Consider the following 16,588-nt stretch of genomic DNA (forward strand, 5'->3'; position numbering starts at 1 on the left):
TGCTCTATTGGATGTGCTCCATGGGATGTGTGGGGAGCACAAGGTATCTGGGGGCTGTGTTTCGTGGAGGGATGTGTGAAGAGCGTGGGATGCACTTGGAGCTGTGCTCCGTGGGATGTTTGGGGTGCAGAGGATGCCCTGGGAGCTGTGCTCCATGGAGGGATGTGTGGGGCACAGGGAATGCTCTTGGAGCTGTGCTCCGTGGGATGATTGGGGTGCTTTGGCATGCACAGGGAGCCCTGGAGGCTGTGCCCTGTGGAGGGGCACATGGAATGCTCTGCCCTGCATTGTGGTGCAGGGGATGCCCTGGGGGCTGTGCTGTATGGAGGAATGTATGGGATGCTCCTACTTGCAGGGCATGCCAGAGGGGATTTGCTGTGGGAAGGGGTGTGTGGGTTGTCCTGGGTTGCTGTGTGGTGCATGGGATGCCCCAAGAGCTGTACTTGGATGTGGAGGGATGTGTGGGGTGCTCTGGGGTGCCCACGTGGCTGTGGGGTGGCACTGGGGTGTGCTCTGGAGGCCAGGCTGGTGTGTGGGGTGCTCTGAGGTTTGTGGGGTGCCCTCAGGGCCCTGCCGTGGAAAAGGACGATATTGGGTGGATTAGAGAGGTGGCTCTGGGATTCCAATCCCAGTGAGGGGCCGGGAGGTGGGATGGGAGGGGCTGCAGCACCAGGGCTGGGTTTGGGAGTGAGAAGTGTCCTAGGAGAAAGAAGCTGGAGTAAGTGGGGTGGGAGCTGCGTGTGTGAACTCTGCAGTGGAGCTGGAGTGAGGGGCTGGGGCACAGAGGTCTGTGGAAGGGATGTAGGGATTGGAATAAAAGGTGGAACAGGCAGTGATGGGGTGGGAGATGGTGTGTGGGACATCACATCATCTGGGATGTGTTGTGAGGGAGGGATGGGGGGCTTTGGTGCAGGAAGAACTGAAATATGGGTGTCTGCAGGAAAAGAGGAAGAGGTGGATGAAGCAATGTGGAGTATGAGGTCTGCTGGGGAGAACTGGGTTGATACACGAGGGGATGGATGAAGTGATGGAAGGATGTGAGGAGCTGGGACTTGAGTCATTGGGAGAAAGGGATATGGGAGTGGGACTGTGGTATGGGGAGGCACTGGGAGCCAGAATATGGGGTGGGCAGGAAGTGCTTTCAGCATGGGGGAGGTGGTGCAAGTGGTCATGAGGGAAACTGTAGGGCTCCAGAGCTGGGAAAGCAGTGTAGGTAGTTCAGGAGAGCAGGAATCCAGGGAAGCTGAGCATGTAGTGTTGGACTGGTATGTGGGATAGCTGTGCAAGAGGAGTTTGTGGGATACCAGGAGTGTGGGAGGGGATCTTGTATATAGGGATCGTGGGGAGGAGCAGTATCTGACAAGGCAGGAGCAGTGTGTTTATTTGGAAGTATTCCTGCTAGGTAGAGGAGAGGCATTTTGTATGTGTGTGTGTGTGAGAGAGAGAGAGAGGCAGTCTGTGCCCTGGCTGGCTGCAGAGGGGGATGAGAAAGGCTAAATCTGTAGAAACACTGCAAGTTCATGAGGCCAGGGGTTGGATGATGAGGAGAAACGAACACTGAAGACCCCAAATGCTCAGGGAAATGATGGGACAGGCAGATGCAGGAAGGCAGCAAGGCTCCACCTCTGAGATGAGTGAGAGCACCCTGGTTTTCTGTGTAGTCCAGCTCTTTCTGTCCCTGAGGTCTCGGTGTAGGTGGTGGAATGATGGGACTGGAAAGGCCTCTGCTGATGGAGGGTTTGGGATGTGGAAGGTGGATGTTGCTCGCGGAGGGGAGACGAAGCGCGAGGGCGCAGATGGGAGGAATCCGATGTGACAGTCAACTGTGGGTTGCTATTTGGGTATAAAAAATTAGGGTGGGATGATTACATGATTAGTGGCTTAATAGTAAACTACATGAGGAGTCAGGAAATTGTCAGGCAGCAAAGAAAGAAAGTACAAAAGAAGTGTTAGTAGGGAGGTGCTTGTGGAAGGGTTCAAAGCCACCAACGTGAAAGGGAAGATGCTTTTACTCTCCAGATGCCAAACCTAACTTGGACTCTGAAACTGGTCTGGAAATGACCATGAACCTCACTTTCTGGGGAGAGGAACATCAAGTCTTGTAGCTCTAACCTGGTAGAGTAACACCACCTTGGTCTGGGCAGAGAAGAAGGGGTTGTGCCACGTCCAGTTTGTCTCACAAAACCTCCCTGTTAGTGACTGGTTGTTCTACTGTCAAAACACAGTTTGAAGAAGTGGGGGAGACAGTTATTCCAGTTTTTGGGGGTTCCAGTAACATTTTTTTCCTTGAAAGTGTTTTGTCCTCGATTTCTCTGTGAAAAGCCCACACAGGCATCCTAGGATGCTCTAAGCATCCTTAAATGCATCAAGCTTTAACAGCACGAGGAAAAGAAGTGATGTAGATTTTTTTTTCTTCTGTTTTGTTGGGTTATTTGGTCAGTGATTGCTCAAAATATTCCAAAAACAAGTGCTGGAAAGCTAGGCAAAGCATTACATCGAATAAAGGGGTATGGAATGAGAGAATTAACATACCTAAACAGCTTTATATCCCCACTTCTTTTTGTTTACCTCTCTGCTGCTTCATATCTTGTCGTGCCCGATTTCTGCCTGCAGTGGGGTGTTACAGGTGTTGGAGTGGTGAAGTTAAACAGGGGCACACACACAGTCGTGCTGTGTTCATCCTGTGGCAGTGGAGCTGTGCTCACAGAAGTGCACATGCCTGCATCCCACAGTACAGGGATCTGCTTTCTCCCCTGGATTGCAAGGGCTGCTTTGGTGAGGTTTTTATAGCCATTTTGGACGAGTTGGCATGATGGCTCTGTTGTGCAGTGTGGATTTTTTGTTTTTTTTTTTTTTTTCTTTTAACAGTGATCTCCAAAGAGATTATTTTTAATGAATGTGTCCTTTTTGTTTTTTCTTACTCAGAGCATAAAAATGGCTCAAGGGCTCATATTCTTTCCCTTTCTCCCTTGCTGGCCTCTCCTCAAACAACAAAAGAAAGGCATCTTTCTTTTTTTAACTTGAAGTTAGCAACGATGTCAGTTTTGGGATTTGGCAGGTTTCTCAGTGGGGCAAGTGCGTTTTTGTTTTGTTGGGTTTTTTTGGTGTTTTATTTAAATTTGTTTTTTTTTGGGGTCGGGTTTTTATTGTGGAAAGGGGTCTGGGGATCTTGGGTCTCACTGCACTTGTGTGAACTCTTAACACCTTAATTGAAGGGGTGGGGATGCTGAATCACTAACAAAGACCTCCTTTATCCAAAATGTTAATCAATCATTGACGTTAAATAAGTGTGAACAAAACCAAGCAAAAAAAAACCCCACCCTAAACAAGTTTTTGTGTAAGTTCCACTCCCATTCAGCTGCTCATCTTTGGTCAGGTTAACATTCTTTTGGGGAACGTGTGCTTGATTTTTGCGATGTTTGGTAAAAGTTCCCTTGCTGACTTCCCAGTGTGGTTTTCCCAATACAGATTATGAGCTCAGAGATGTAGTAGAGATGTTTTGGGAGAAATCGTGATCTGCTCTGGTGTGAGGGAGTAGCTGGGCTATGACAGTACCTTTGTGACCATCTTTTTGTAGTTGTTTGTTTCGGGGAGGTGTTTTGCTTTCCTCTCTTGTGATAAGTTAATTTGCTTATTGGTCAACACAGTCTTCTAAGCTAGGCAGGACCTGAATTTTAACGTGAAAGAAAATAAATAGTTTCCGTTCATACAACCAGAAACTTTGTAGATCTCTTCTGTATATTATGAATACAAAGAGTGTGGACTCTTTTCTTTCTTCCCTGTGTTTCCCCCTTCCTTCCCCCCCCCCATCTTGCATTTCATCTTTACAGTTCATGGCTTGGATTGTTTTCAGTTAGGGTCAGTCCACAGCCAGAGAAACTACATTTGTCACAAAATATCCAAATATAGAAACTGAGGCAACTATGAGCCACAAGGCCAAAATGTTCATATACAACAGCTTTTCTGAGCAGTTTATACGTTTGGGGTGGATAAGAATGGAGTGCCTTTGATCCATATTTGATAGCCATTCAGGCTTGTTGCTCTGTAACATGTTATCTTCCCATACCTATTTCTACATGTTTCTTTCTAGATGTTTTTTTCCTCTGAGTTCCTGACGTGCTCTGTCGGCTCTCTGGCCTTACAAACTGTGCCTGTGGCTTAGGAGTTTTGTTGATCTTTTATAAATTCAGTAGGAAAAGAAATCAAAACCCAACCAACAACAGCTTTATCCCGTGGAGCAGTTTACACTCAAGTGAGTATTCAAACTAATTTGTGTCTTAAATGTGAGCTGTGCTGCCTCACAGGGCTTCATCTCCTCTGGTCTCTAGAAGTTTACCAGAATTTCTTCAGAGCAATGCAGGCAGCCTTCATAAAATCCTTCTAACTAGCTTGCGTGGCCTTGGACTTCACAGAAATCCCTGTGCCTCGCTAAGTTCTGTGCTCTGTTTACATAGATATGAAGTCCTTTAACCCAGCAAGTTTTGCTGTGGGCTTGGATTTCCTGCTTACAAGCTCTGCTGGAGTCCCTGTAGTCTTCCTGCTGGCAAAGTCAAGGTGTTAACTCAGGTTTTCAGGGCAATTTGTGAATGGAAGGAGATTTCGTTGCTGAGTTTTTGTCCAAGCACTGCTCTGCCTATTGGATTTAAGACAGCTTTCCCTCACACACCCTTACTTGTCTGTTAGGTTTTGGGTTTTTTTTTTTTGTTGTGTTTTAAAAGTTTAATCATTTTGGAGCTTGGTCTCCTTTGTGGTAGGGACTACACAAGTCCAGAAGAACAGGAACCTTGTTTATAATTAGGAATTCCCGATAACATCAGAGAACTTGAACAAAAAAAAAAATAAATCTATCTGTTGGGACATTTCTGAAGGGTTGCCTTTAAGACCACCCCAGCTCACAAACACTAGTTAGCAAAAGTAGGTGACATTTTAATGTGCTGAATCCAAGTGAACTGTTCCAGTGTTGACTTTTAATTTATATCTCTGAAGAAGCAGGGCTGTGCTTTGTGGCTGCACCCTTACCTGTAGGGGCCTAGCACTTCTTTCAGTGCTAGAGTTGGCTTGTGAGGAGCCCTTGGTGCTTGCCCATTTTGACTCTGTGCCACCCTGCTGGTGCTGCTGCTGGAGCAGCTGGATGCTGAAAGGTTCCAGGAGTTGATCTGGATTATAAGTAGCCTGGCTAAAAAAAAAAAAAAAAAAGATTATACTTAGCCTGCGTCAGTTTGCCAAACTGGTTCACTGTTTGGCCACACAAGTGGTTGTATGGGCACATCAGACAGTGTGGTGCAGGGGTGGAAGTAAATATTGGTAGCAGCAGTTCTTTAAGCTGGCATTGCTGCCAAAAGGAGTGCTCATCTAACTATACCCCAAGAGCCTGCTAAACTTGCTAAGTGTTTTTTTTACACCTGTTTGTTACAGCTTCCCTTGCCTGAGAACAGTTCCCTTCAGCTTACCTTGTTCTTTTTGCCAAAAATCATCCCTGAACATATAGGCAAGGTATGAAAAGAGAAACTCTCTTTAAGGAGCTTTAAGCAGGGCAAAAAGAAGAGTATGGTGGTTTAGCTATGGAAAAGTTTCTGCTGTGTCAAGACTGCCTGATGATACAGAACATGCACTGTAAATTGACTATAGACTATTTAGTGTGGTTGCAATTAAGCAGTGAAACTCATGCTGTGAGAATCATCAGGAGCAAGAATTCAACAAGAGTTAAAAAGCATCAGATGTCTGTAGGAATATGAAGAATATTCAATTATCGTAATCAGTGACAGTAGAAATTTTGGAAGAGGTATTAAGCCTGTGGTCTAAACCTTGTTTTTTATTCTGCTCTAACAGATGTGCTTCTATATTGGGAAAGAGAGGGAGGGAATAGCTTCTTGTGCCTGGGTTTGCTGCAGGGTTCTCACACACTTCTCTGGAAACTTGATTGAGACCAGTGTGTGAGATGTGCCTTTCAGCTGCACGGGCTTCTGGTTGGATGGTGGTGAGCCATCCCGAAACCTGCTCTGAGCTACCAGAGTGTGGCTACCGAGAGGTGAACTGCTGCTACCCAGCTTCTCACATTTGCTTTGCTCCTCCTCCTGGGGTTGTTCTTACCTGCTCTTCGGCAGGGTCGGATCTGAGCGCTCTGGTTTTGATCTGCTTTGGCAGCACTCGCTGAATTTATTTTAAAGACTGTTATGAAGTTTTTACTGTATGTGAAGAATGAATGTTATCTGTTTAGAACAGATAGGCTCGCTCCAAGATTCCTTTGTTTTCGGACAGACTTAAAAGGAGAGGTGAGATTTTCCTTGTTTGGCCTCTGAGAAGGAGCTTGTGGAATAGGGAAGGGAGATGAACAGTGGACTGTTTTTTAAAGCCTAGGTGGAATCAATGAAATCCTTTTGAAGGAAGGAATCTGGAAAGTATGCTTTACCAGTGACGTGATTTCTTTCAGCAAAGCAGGGCTGAGAGGTGGTAGAGCAACGTCCTCACTGAAAATTGGGTGCTGTAGTCTTGAAAACAGTGCTGGTTTTAAGTGCTCCTTAGTGGTACAGCCTATGACAAGAAGAGTGCATGATATACACAATAATTTAGCTGCATGTGGAATTGAGGGAGAGCTTAATGTTTTCTGTATTGAGTTCAGAGCAGTTGTTGTTCAGGCACAGGTAGCCACACAGCTGCCTGTCCAGCTCCTGGCATTTGCAGTTACTCTGAGCTGGTTGTCATTTTCTCATGTTCTCATGGCTGTTTGGCCTCTTAAGAAGGCAGTGCCACTGTGGCTTTGCTCCTTGGCTTTCTGGTGGGGCTGTCTGCATAGCAGCAGGGCAAGGGAGCTTTAAATCACTGACCCATCTTGTCACCGGATGGTCCCCGTGTGCCTGTTGTTGTCCTCTGTGCCTTCTGAACAAAGGGTGCAGATATCTATTTTACCTTATCAGGGGGCAGCTGGGGCCCATGGGCTCTTTTATAACCAGGTTAGGTTGGATTTGGTGACGAACTTGAGAACAGAGCCTGTGATTTATCTACTCGACCATGTTACACATGCTCTACAAATTGCTTTAGGTCTGTGAGTCTGCTTGTGTATGCCATGTCAGGCTATCATTGCTACCTTTGCAGTGTGTACAGAGTTGTGAAGACCTGAACAAAAACTCTGGTTTAGTGGTTCACTGATAAAAACACTGGGTAGGAGCAGCACCAGACCATTTTTCAGGTGGCTCAGAGCTCTGCTTTCTGCCTTTTGCTGAACAGACTTCTTCAGGTGTCTTGATGTCGCTGTTCCACTGCCTGTGAAATGGCAGTGTTTTATCTATGTACCAATCTGGATTTGTTTGAGGGTTGATTAGAAATGTATTTGCAGTATAATACAAAACCAAGCTGTAGCCTGTTGAGGTGAGCAGCCACAGCTTCAACAGCGAGAGCTGTTACAATGGAGAGTTCGGGCAGTCCTGTGTATGGAGAAACTCTTCTCAGAACTTCTTCTAGCGGAATGGAAGTTTTCCACCACATTTTATGTGTATGTGTGAGAAAGGAGTAAAGAAAACTTCAGGCCAAAATGACTTGACAGCTTGTTAGCAAGAAAACACTTTCTTCTGTCTCTTGAAAAAAAAATAAATATACATATACATATATATATAAAAATTTTAACCTTCTTGTGGTTGGGGATAGAAGGTTGAAGCTGTCAGGCAGATAGCCACCATCCAGCAGAAACGCTCCTGAGTGCTCTGGTGGAAGCTAGCTTTGATTTGACAGTTATGAGTCTTTGGAAGTAGTGCTCTGTTTGTGCAGCACAGTAAATACTTTGAAGTGCGTTAGGCTTTGCTGTACATGCGTGGCTAACTAGAAGAATATTAAATGCCTACATCTTGTGTCGAGTGAGGGAGGATCCCGCAGCAATTGGAATTGCATGCTCCTCGTGCTTTTATAAGATCGTGTCAAAGCAGTAGATTTGATAATAGACCTGATTATACAATTGCTTAATTTCTTGTCAAAATAACATTTTTATTTTTTTTTTTCCACACGCGGCGTTCTGAGATCTTTGAGGTGACCTCGTGTTATTTATCAAATGTCAGTTTTTCATCCCGGCAGCTTTGATATAATCATGTAGCGTCGTGGAGTACTGTGTACATGCAGTCTTTGCTTGCTGGAGTTCTTTGAAGTGCCTCACTCCTTAGAAGAGTCATTGCTGTGTGGAAGATCCTACATTTAGCGACAAGGAAACCCGTATGGAAGCGCTGCACTGTGAGGCTAAAGGTTGTGCTACATCTCATGTGCCTAATGTGGGCCTGAAAGCAAAGAAGTGAGAGGTTCACTGCACCCCCTGACGCTCATCTTACCCAGCAGTAAGCTGCAGGGCATATGGTAACCCTCCAGCTCTGTCCCTGTGGGAATGGCAGCTTTGTGGTGCTGAGCTCCCCGGGTGCTAAAGAACAGCAGGAGGAGAAGAGCAGAAGGATGGCTGGTGGTGACAGTCCTGAAGGAAAATTGGTCGGTCAGGCAGTGCTGGAAGGTAGTGGTACTCAGGGGAGCCTTGAAAAACTGCTCGTTTGGGATGAGAGAGACCAAATGCCTGTGAAGGTGAAGGTTAAAAGGGAGGAAAGTGCCCAGGGATTGGGATGGGCACTGTGTCCCCTTGCAGCATACCAGGGAGTTACTGCTCGCTACATGTAGCACTGGGTTTTCCTCAGAGGAGCTCTGTCCTGTGCTGACCCATCCCAGCCTCACTTAGCTCATGAAAACAGACAAGATTGCAGCCCAGGGAGTTATGCCTGAGGATTGTTTCTTATCTTTCATTCTGGAAGCCCGTTGAAGGGATGCTGAAAGGAAAGGGAAAAGCCCTTTTTTTTTCCCCCAGGCTGAACTGATAGGTGACTTGTTTCTCCCAAGCCTTCTGCTTAGGTGGTGTGACGTTACTACTTGTTGAAGAACAAACTGGTGTCTCCTCGGTCCTGTCTTCCCATCCATTATTTCAGCATATTTTCCCCCCACTCCCTTCCCACAGATTAGTTTCTAGATAATGGGCTGCTGGCAAGCTTGATACAGGTGTCTTTTACCCATGGTTGTTCATGCAGATGTCCCTATTTAAATTTTTTAAAAAACAAACCCAGAGAAGTAAGGGGGAGAAGACTGCCTCTACCTCTGAACACGTTTCCTAACTCCTGAAAAGTAGAAGAAATTTTGACAGAAGCCAAAGCAACGAAACAGCCTGTGGAAAACTCCTCTCATTGTCCACTGGACTCCTGCATGCAATGCTGACTGATGCTGGGGCTGTTAACTGCTAATACAATGTGGGAAGCCTGTCATATATTAGGGAAATACTGTTAAAAGATTTCTTGAAAAATCCCTTATTGCTCGAGCTGCTGATCCTTACCGGTGTCGACAACAGTAGGAACGGCAGGGCAGGCGGGCTGCTGCTGGGGCAAGTGACACCCCACGTAAGGTGCTTAAAACTCCAGCTGTAAGGTACATAGGCTGCTCCCAGCGTTGCTAACGGAGGTGGAGCTGAGCTGGTGCTGGCAGCTGTGCAGGGCTGCTGGGCTGAGGTCGGTGTGACGCCGTGACGCGCTGTGGGGTGCGCGGCGGCGTCCCCAGCGCCCTGGCAGCAGCCTGGCTGACCTGCAAATGCCACTGCTGCTGGAGAGGCTGGCACGGAATGGACCCCGTACCCAAGCAGATAGTTGTAGCTTAGGCTTTGAGGTTTTCGTGTTTTTTTTTTGGTTTTTTTTTTTTGTTGTTTTTTTTTTTTTTTTTTTTGATTTTTCTTCTTGGCGTTTTCCCCCAGACTGATTTCTTGGAACTGTGTCAGAATCTGCCAGGAGCTTGTTTGAGTCCCAGGTGGACCAAGTAGTTGGAGTGTTGTCTACATAATAGCAGCTGGGAAATTAAAAGGCTCTTCGTGTCTGTCTCTGTGCACCTTGGATCTGCTCACCAGCATCCATAAGTGTCTGTCTCCTCCTTTACTTTGGGGAAGGAGTCGTACAGAGTCAGAAGCTGTCTAGGACAGTCATTTGTCCCCACTGGATTAATAATGCACTGAAGTGTTGTTTGATGCACTGAAAAAAGGTTTAATGGGCAAGTAGTTGTCTGTTTGACAAAAAGTGTTAGTGCTACTCACAGCTCTCAAAAGTGGTGCTTATGAGAGTGGTGGGTAATGTGTTTGTTGCAAAAGACTATTTTAGGATATTTTTTTTAAAGTATCTAAAAATACTAATTACTTATATAGTAATACTAATTACTTACGCTTTGTGGCTACTGTTGGTTATCCATGTGCTTGCCAGTAGGAAGAAAGAAGTGAATAGTTGCTAGAGATACCATTTTCTGAGAGAAGGGGATGGTTACACGAGAAATGTCATAAAACACTTAGTGCCCTGAGCCTTTGGGTTTGTATTGTGCTTTGCCAGTGATTGTTTTGACTTTACATTTTAAGGATGGAGACCAAAAGGTTGAGTTTTCTGTGGCCGTTGCTGTTCTGGATGGACTTTAGGACAGATTGATTCTTTGGGAGATGTCCATGTGTGTGGTGATAGGAGTTGGGGGGGAATTATGGGAGGAAGGGTATCTGTACTGTCTGACTTGAGATATGGGCAGGCACAGGTAGGCTCAGCAGAGTATGACCACACATACTTCATTTGCACAGGGGTGATGAAATATATTCTTACAGTTTCTGTGAGGCTTATTCCTGTGGTCCTGAATTCTTACATTAAGTTGAGCAAGTCAGAGGAGCTCCTCTCCCATGTAATGGCATAGAATCTTGTGTGCTCTTTCCACGGCAATGTGCTCGTAGGTCTTCCAGGTGCTAATTTTAAGTGAGCTTGTCTTTGCTCAGCCCCTTTCTCTGTGCTTCAGGGCTGGAGGTAGCTGTAGGCAATAACCTACTCATTTGGGGTTTAACAGGGAGGTGTGTACTCACCATGTGTAGAGGAGAAGGTGTTTTCTCTGTGGAGGTTGCGTAGTCCCCACATTCATGTGGCAAAACAGCTTTAGGTGACAAGTTATTGATTATTCTGTTGCTTGAGAGTAATTTCCAGTGCAAGAGTGTGAGCAGAGAGGTAATACTGTGCAGACTTAGGGTTAGCAGTGATTTCTCTGATGTGGATAAGTGGAATATTTTGTGGAACCGAAGACTTTGTGTGTGCCATAACTTTTTATTGGCAAGGCATAAACATGGGAAAGTCCACACTGCTTCAGAATAAGTTAGGACCATCTAGAAATTGATGACTGGCTGTGAGTTGCTGTCTACTCAGCTTAGATGGACAAGTTATCTCTTGATGTTGAGAAAATAATTTATAAATAAGGGGGATTTGTGGCTTACTAGGGAATGATAGAACATGGTATTTTTCACAAATCATCAGCTGTTTTGGGTGGGATGTGGTCCATGTGCCATGTGAGGTGACCCTGGTGCAAGTGGCCCCTGCCTTTCTGGTAGAAGGTGCATGTGGAGCATGTCAGCTGAAAGTCTGATGTGTGATAATTTGTGTAGTTTGGTTGAGGGCTGAGGTCTGCAAACCCTGCAGTGGAAAGAGCCAGGACAGTGTAGGTAGTCAGGGCATCTACTGATGGCAGAGCAGAGCTGTGTGGTGTTCAGGTGGCACGTGAATTTATGTGCACATGTGACACTGTGTCTTTAGCCCCAGCAGTTCTTTAGGTACCCTGTGTATTTTCTGCCCTTGTTTAGGAAAAAGGGCAGAGGAACCTGCCATCCAGGAGATGGATGCAAGTGTATTTTAACAAGCACAGGTCTATCCATGCCTGTGACATCAGTCACTGCTGCCTCCTTTGTGCCAGTGAGCATGTGGCCACCTGGCTGGAAGAAACATGAAAGTTGTCTCCTGAAAATTATTCCTGTCTTATCTGGAGCCAGTTTTCAGCTGGATCACAAGTGCTAGCAATGGAAGGGATACAGTTGGGTTGGCTTGGGCTGGTGGGAGTTGCTTTCCTGGGTCCAGCAGGGCAGTTGGCGTACAGGAGGGTTAAGGCTGCGTTTTTGACAGACCTGTTTGAATGCTGGTGGGTCCAATCCTAGTTGTGTTACAAGCTTTATGCATTCCTGGGAAAGGATGAGGAGGGCAGCTTTTGCTAAGAGGTAGAGGCAGATTTAAAGGTGTATTTAATAGCCCTTGGTAGGGAGCCATATCTAGAAATTGGGGCTGGTTCAAGGGATTGAAGAGCATCCTGTGTTCCTCCATCCTCCAATGCCATGGGGAGATGTGTGGGGTGTAGAATACTCATGTCAATTTATCTGTTTGCTTTTACATGATCTTAAGGAAGTCTGACAGCTCAATAAAAGCGTTGAATAACCCTTCCTGAGTCCTCTTGTTTCCCAGTTGCTCTCCTTATCAATGAGGTGTGTAATCAAGTACTTCATTAAACAGCAGCTTATTAAAAAGTAATGTGCAGTTCAGCTGCAAGTGTGTAAAAATAATCAAATGCTTAACAAAACTGGTAAGTGCAGCACATGATGAAAACCAGTGGTAGCTCTTGGGTGTAGAGGATTCACCTTTTGCCAGTGCAGCTGTTGTCCCTGTTATGTGGTTGAATGAGGGTCGGAGAAATAGGATGTGCCCTTCCCAGTAAAATTGTGCTGAAGGAGCGTGTTGGCTGATTACCCCACCTCTCAGGTCACACGGGGAATCCACTGGTGGATGCTCATGCAGAGGTTTGCTTCCTGGTGGCTGGCAGGATGAGTGGTGGCTCAAATGCCTCCTGCTGCTGCTGGTTTTGGTCCCTCCTAAAGCTGCTGCTCTTCCCAGAGCAGTCTCTTACTCCGCTCTCTCTCCTTCCTTGCCCACTCCACTGTCACAGATACAATTCAGGGTGCAGGCTCAGCTGGCATTCAAAGTTGTCTTTTGTTTTCTGTAGCAGCAGGTCTCTAGCCTTTTTTCTTCTTCCATGCTGATTTTTGGCTCTCACCAGCCTCAGACCAGCACAGACTGACAGTCTCAGAAAGGCCACGGGGAAAATAGCAGCGTGCTCTTTCTTGTACACAGAGAAAGGTTTCTTGCCTTTAATGCTTCATGTCACAGTAAGGCCACAAGTCTGATACTTTTATCTACTTGGTATGCCTTTATTTCATCTCTCCACATTCTCCTTCTCAAAGAGGGGGAGAAAAGAGTGAAGTGAATCAGTGATGTCTGCAGCTGTTCCTGCTGGAGCAGCCATAATGCTGTACACCTCCGGGTACTTGACCACTTATCACTGCCAAGCTTCTGCAGTTTAAAGGCCTAAAGTAGGAATGAGCTAGTTTAGATGTTTTTTTTTCACCTTCTGTTTGCAGTGCAGTAGTATGGTGGCTGGTTTGTAGAAGTACAGGGGTGGTTCACAAATACTTAACGGAGAGGTAAACCAAGATGTGCATTTGCGTCTTGTTGGTTACTCTGTGGTAGCTGTTCGTGTACGTCCTCTCAGCCTTGTGCTCTCCAAATCACTGTGGAGAGCAAGCTGTCTTGTGCTGGCTGGGGACTAAGACCATGCAGGTGAGCAGCAGAGATGGGACACTAGGGGATGGAATTACATTGCAGGAACTGGGTAGCCTAAAAGATGGATGGTGTCCCTCTTCCAGGCCTGATCTGTAATGCAGTTTTTTGCCAAGTTGGGATTGAGTGTTTCAAGCAATGGAGCTCTGGCCGTTGTTTGTGGTAGATTCTTCCCATCCTGCTGTGTGCTGGTGTTTTCCTCTTCAAGGGAAAAAGTGATTTCTGTCGCTGCTTTGGTAGAGGTGTGTCAGTATTGGCACTGGCATGGCTTAGCCTGTATTGTTTCACTGGGTGGGGTGGGGGAAAGGGGAGAGGAGATATTACTGGGTAATTGGATTCAGGGATGATTGTGCTGCTGTGGTAAGTTTTACTGGATGAAGCAGCTTGTTGCGATAGGTGTTTGTTTCAGCTTCTGTCTGCAGGTGTGACTTGGCCAGATAAGGATGGTCTATCACGCTGATGATTTCATTGTTTGATTTGGCTGGACTGGGTGGAGAATGTAGCTGCATTGTTTGGGCCTAGCTTTGTAGTTTGGTTTTGTGAAGTGGATTACATGGCAGTGCATTGCTACATTATTAAGGTGAAGCTGCAGTAGATAATAGTTGGAGAATGTTGGAGGGAAGAGAATATGCACAGGGTTTCACAATGCGTAACTAATTGAGCCTCCAGCTCCTGCGTTTCTGTTGGGAGATCTGGTCAGCAGAATGCACTGGGATTACACAGAAAACCTCGGGTGGTGATTTCAGTTTGCAGTCATACTTTAACTGCAGGGCTGTCCGTGCTGTGTAAATAGCTGAGAGTGCTCTGAGAGACCATGCTGGCCCTGACAGTGTGTGTGTGTTGTCTGGATTCATACTGTTCTTGCAGCCTCTACAGTTTTCACAGTGGGTGAGGGAGAAGCTGACTCCTTTTTTACTGACTTCAGTTTTACCATTAAGCTGTTCCTCAAAGCCTGTGTTCCCTTGTATTACCAAACTTTCAGGCACTTAAACTTGCTTTAACATGTGAGTGAGCATTAATTGATGCAGGGCTGTCTGTATTGCTGAAAATCTGGCCGATGGGTTCTTGGGCCATGGACTCTTCTGACCTTATAGGAAATAACCATAGTACAAGGTGGGGTTGGCCCCTCTATCTTGAGCAGACTTGCAGTATGCCTTACTTGGGAAGGGTTGCCATTGGATTCCCTTCTCCCTGTAGTGTGTACAATGACGTAAAGTAGGAGCTGTCAGAACAGTAGGTAGTGCCTCCTCCTCCTAAAACCTGCCCGGTTTTCCCCTAGATGTGACTGCCTGGCTCTGCCTGATGCTTGATGTTTTTATTTAAACATGTTGGGCTCTGGAGGAGGTTGTATATGCGAAGCACAGGGGTTTGGCAGGAGTTACTGAGCACACAGTGAGGGGAAGGTGAGCCTTTGAAGAGAGATGGGTGCAGAGAAGGGAAGGTGACATGTCCAGGCTTTGTGTCAGCTTCTCTAAGCACAGATGAGCTCATGGGAATTGAGCTGGCTGAAATGTGGGAGTGCTAAAGCAGGTCTGACCTATTTCTCCTCCATGGGTAGCTTTTCAGATTCTTCCAGTCTGATGGTGGCTTTTTGGGGTGCTGACAAATCTTGTCAGTCTGAGCAGAGGCTTCCCCTTGTCAGTGGTTCAGAGCAAGCTTTGATTCCTCTGCTTCTGGGTGCATGGAAGGGGTGCACAGCTTGGCTTTGGCTGTGTGTTCTCGTTGGTGAAACTTTTCCTCTCTCTTCTGTTCCAGGTGATCGTTTCTTGTGAGACAAGTGGTTTGCAACTCATGGCCTCCACGATGAGTACTGCCGTGTCGTGACACCAGGGGTCTTGGTAAGCTACTTGTTGGAAAGGAGAGGACCTGTCCCATCTCCACCAGTGCAGATCCATCTCTTTTTTTTTTTTTGTCTCTGCAACTGAGATTTGAAGTCATTTTAAGCCATCCAAATTGTAGGCTGCAGCCGAGAGGGGTGAGGCTACGTTTTCACCTGTTCTCACCTCCTCCTTTGAGCTTGCAGTGGCACTGATGTGGTTGCATGATCAACCAGATCAGGGGGCGAATCCAGCTGAATAGGGATTTCTGTTTGTTTCCCTTGGGTTAGTTCCCATTCACATCTTTCCCTGATGTGGTCAGGAGAGAGGTGGTGAGAAGGAGTAGCCAATTGAACCATCCCTTTTCCCTGCAGCCATTGCCTGGCATACCTTACAGCACTGCCGAAAATACAGCCTTGGATGTAGCTAGCCAAAACATCTTGAAGAGTGGTTTGACCATTCACTGTCAGTGACCTTAATTTTAGAGCAATGGTAAAGGCTTTGCTATGGCAGGCAGACTCCAGCTGCAAAAATACATTTCTCTAGAGCTTTTCCATTATTGAGCCCTGGATTCCCAGACATACATATGTTAGAAGTGCATTGAGAAAAATCATGAGGCATTCCACTTCACATTATAAAAGATGGTACGTTCCCAGTGTGCAGAAATAAGAAGCCGGGGAAGTTGAGCTGCTGTTGTTCCACCAATGAATATATTTGATGTGTCCTTTATAGCTCTCTCTGGTAAGAAGAAATTTAAACTGAGATTGGAAAATACAGTTCCCTTGCAGAGCGCATCAGTTCTAATAGATGTGAAGATATGTGTATATAGAATAAAAAAGTAGGGTTAAAAAAATGGAAGGTTCCCCCCCCCCCCTCCACCACCCTGGGTGAAGTACTTGAAAGTTTGTTGATGTCAGAAATACCATGTAGCCTGTGTGATCCCGATTCTTCAATTCGTGTTTTCTCATTGCACTGTGCAAGGCTGGGAGTCTGAGGCAATTCTCATCTTGTAATAAAAGGTAACATAATGCATAAATATCCAAATGGAAAAGCAGAGGATGAAACTACTAGAATACTTAAGTTCATCATGCAGGCATCTATGTCCTCCTATAAACATTAAGCTCTGCTCCCTTTAATGCTGTTATGCTTTTTTTCTTTTTTTTTTCCCTCTTTTTGTTTTTATCCTGGAATTCACTGTATTTTCAGTCACACCTTCAGCTCAAGTGAGGACCCTGAAGTATCACCAAGTTCCACTGACTTTTACAGACATATCAATCTCTTGAAAAGCGGGGTTGGATGCTGTTGATGTTTCACTTTTGTTGTCAA

The 16,588-nt window shown here is 46.0% G+C and overlaps 1 protein-coding gene across 8 annotated transcripts in view; it reads left to right on the forward strand.

Moving 5' to 3' along the window:
- Window positions 1-16,588, forward strand: part of BCL9 (BCL9 transcription coactivator) — a 32,175-nt gene that overhangs the window by 1,758 nt on the left and 13,829 nt on the right. For 4 of the 8 annotated variants that reach the window (XM_032681106.1, XM_032681108.1, XM_032681105.1 and 1 more), the window contains exon 2: window positions 15,201-15,283. The gene's annotated coding sequence lies outside the window, so the exon portion shown is untranslated. Of the gene's footprint in view, window positions 1-2,723; window positions 8,483-9,738; window positions 15,284-16,588 lie in introns of those variants that run through there. The other 4 variants (XM_032681104.1, XM_032681109.1, XM_032681111.1 and 1 more) reach the window with 4 other exon arrangements.

Source organism: Chiroxiphia lanceolata, chromosome 2 (assembly GCF_009829145.1).
Source record: "Chiroxiphia lanceolata isolate bChiLan1 chromosome 2, bChiLan1.pri, whole genome shotgun sequence".
Lineage (NCBI taxonomy): Eukaryota > Metazoa > Chordata > Aves > Passeriformes > Pipridae > Chiroxiphia > Chiroxiphia lanceolata.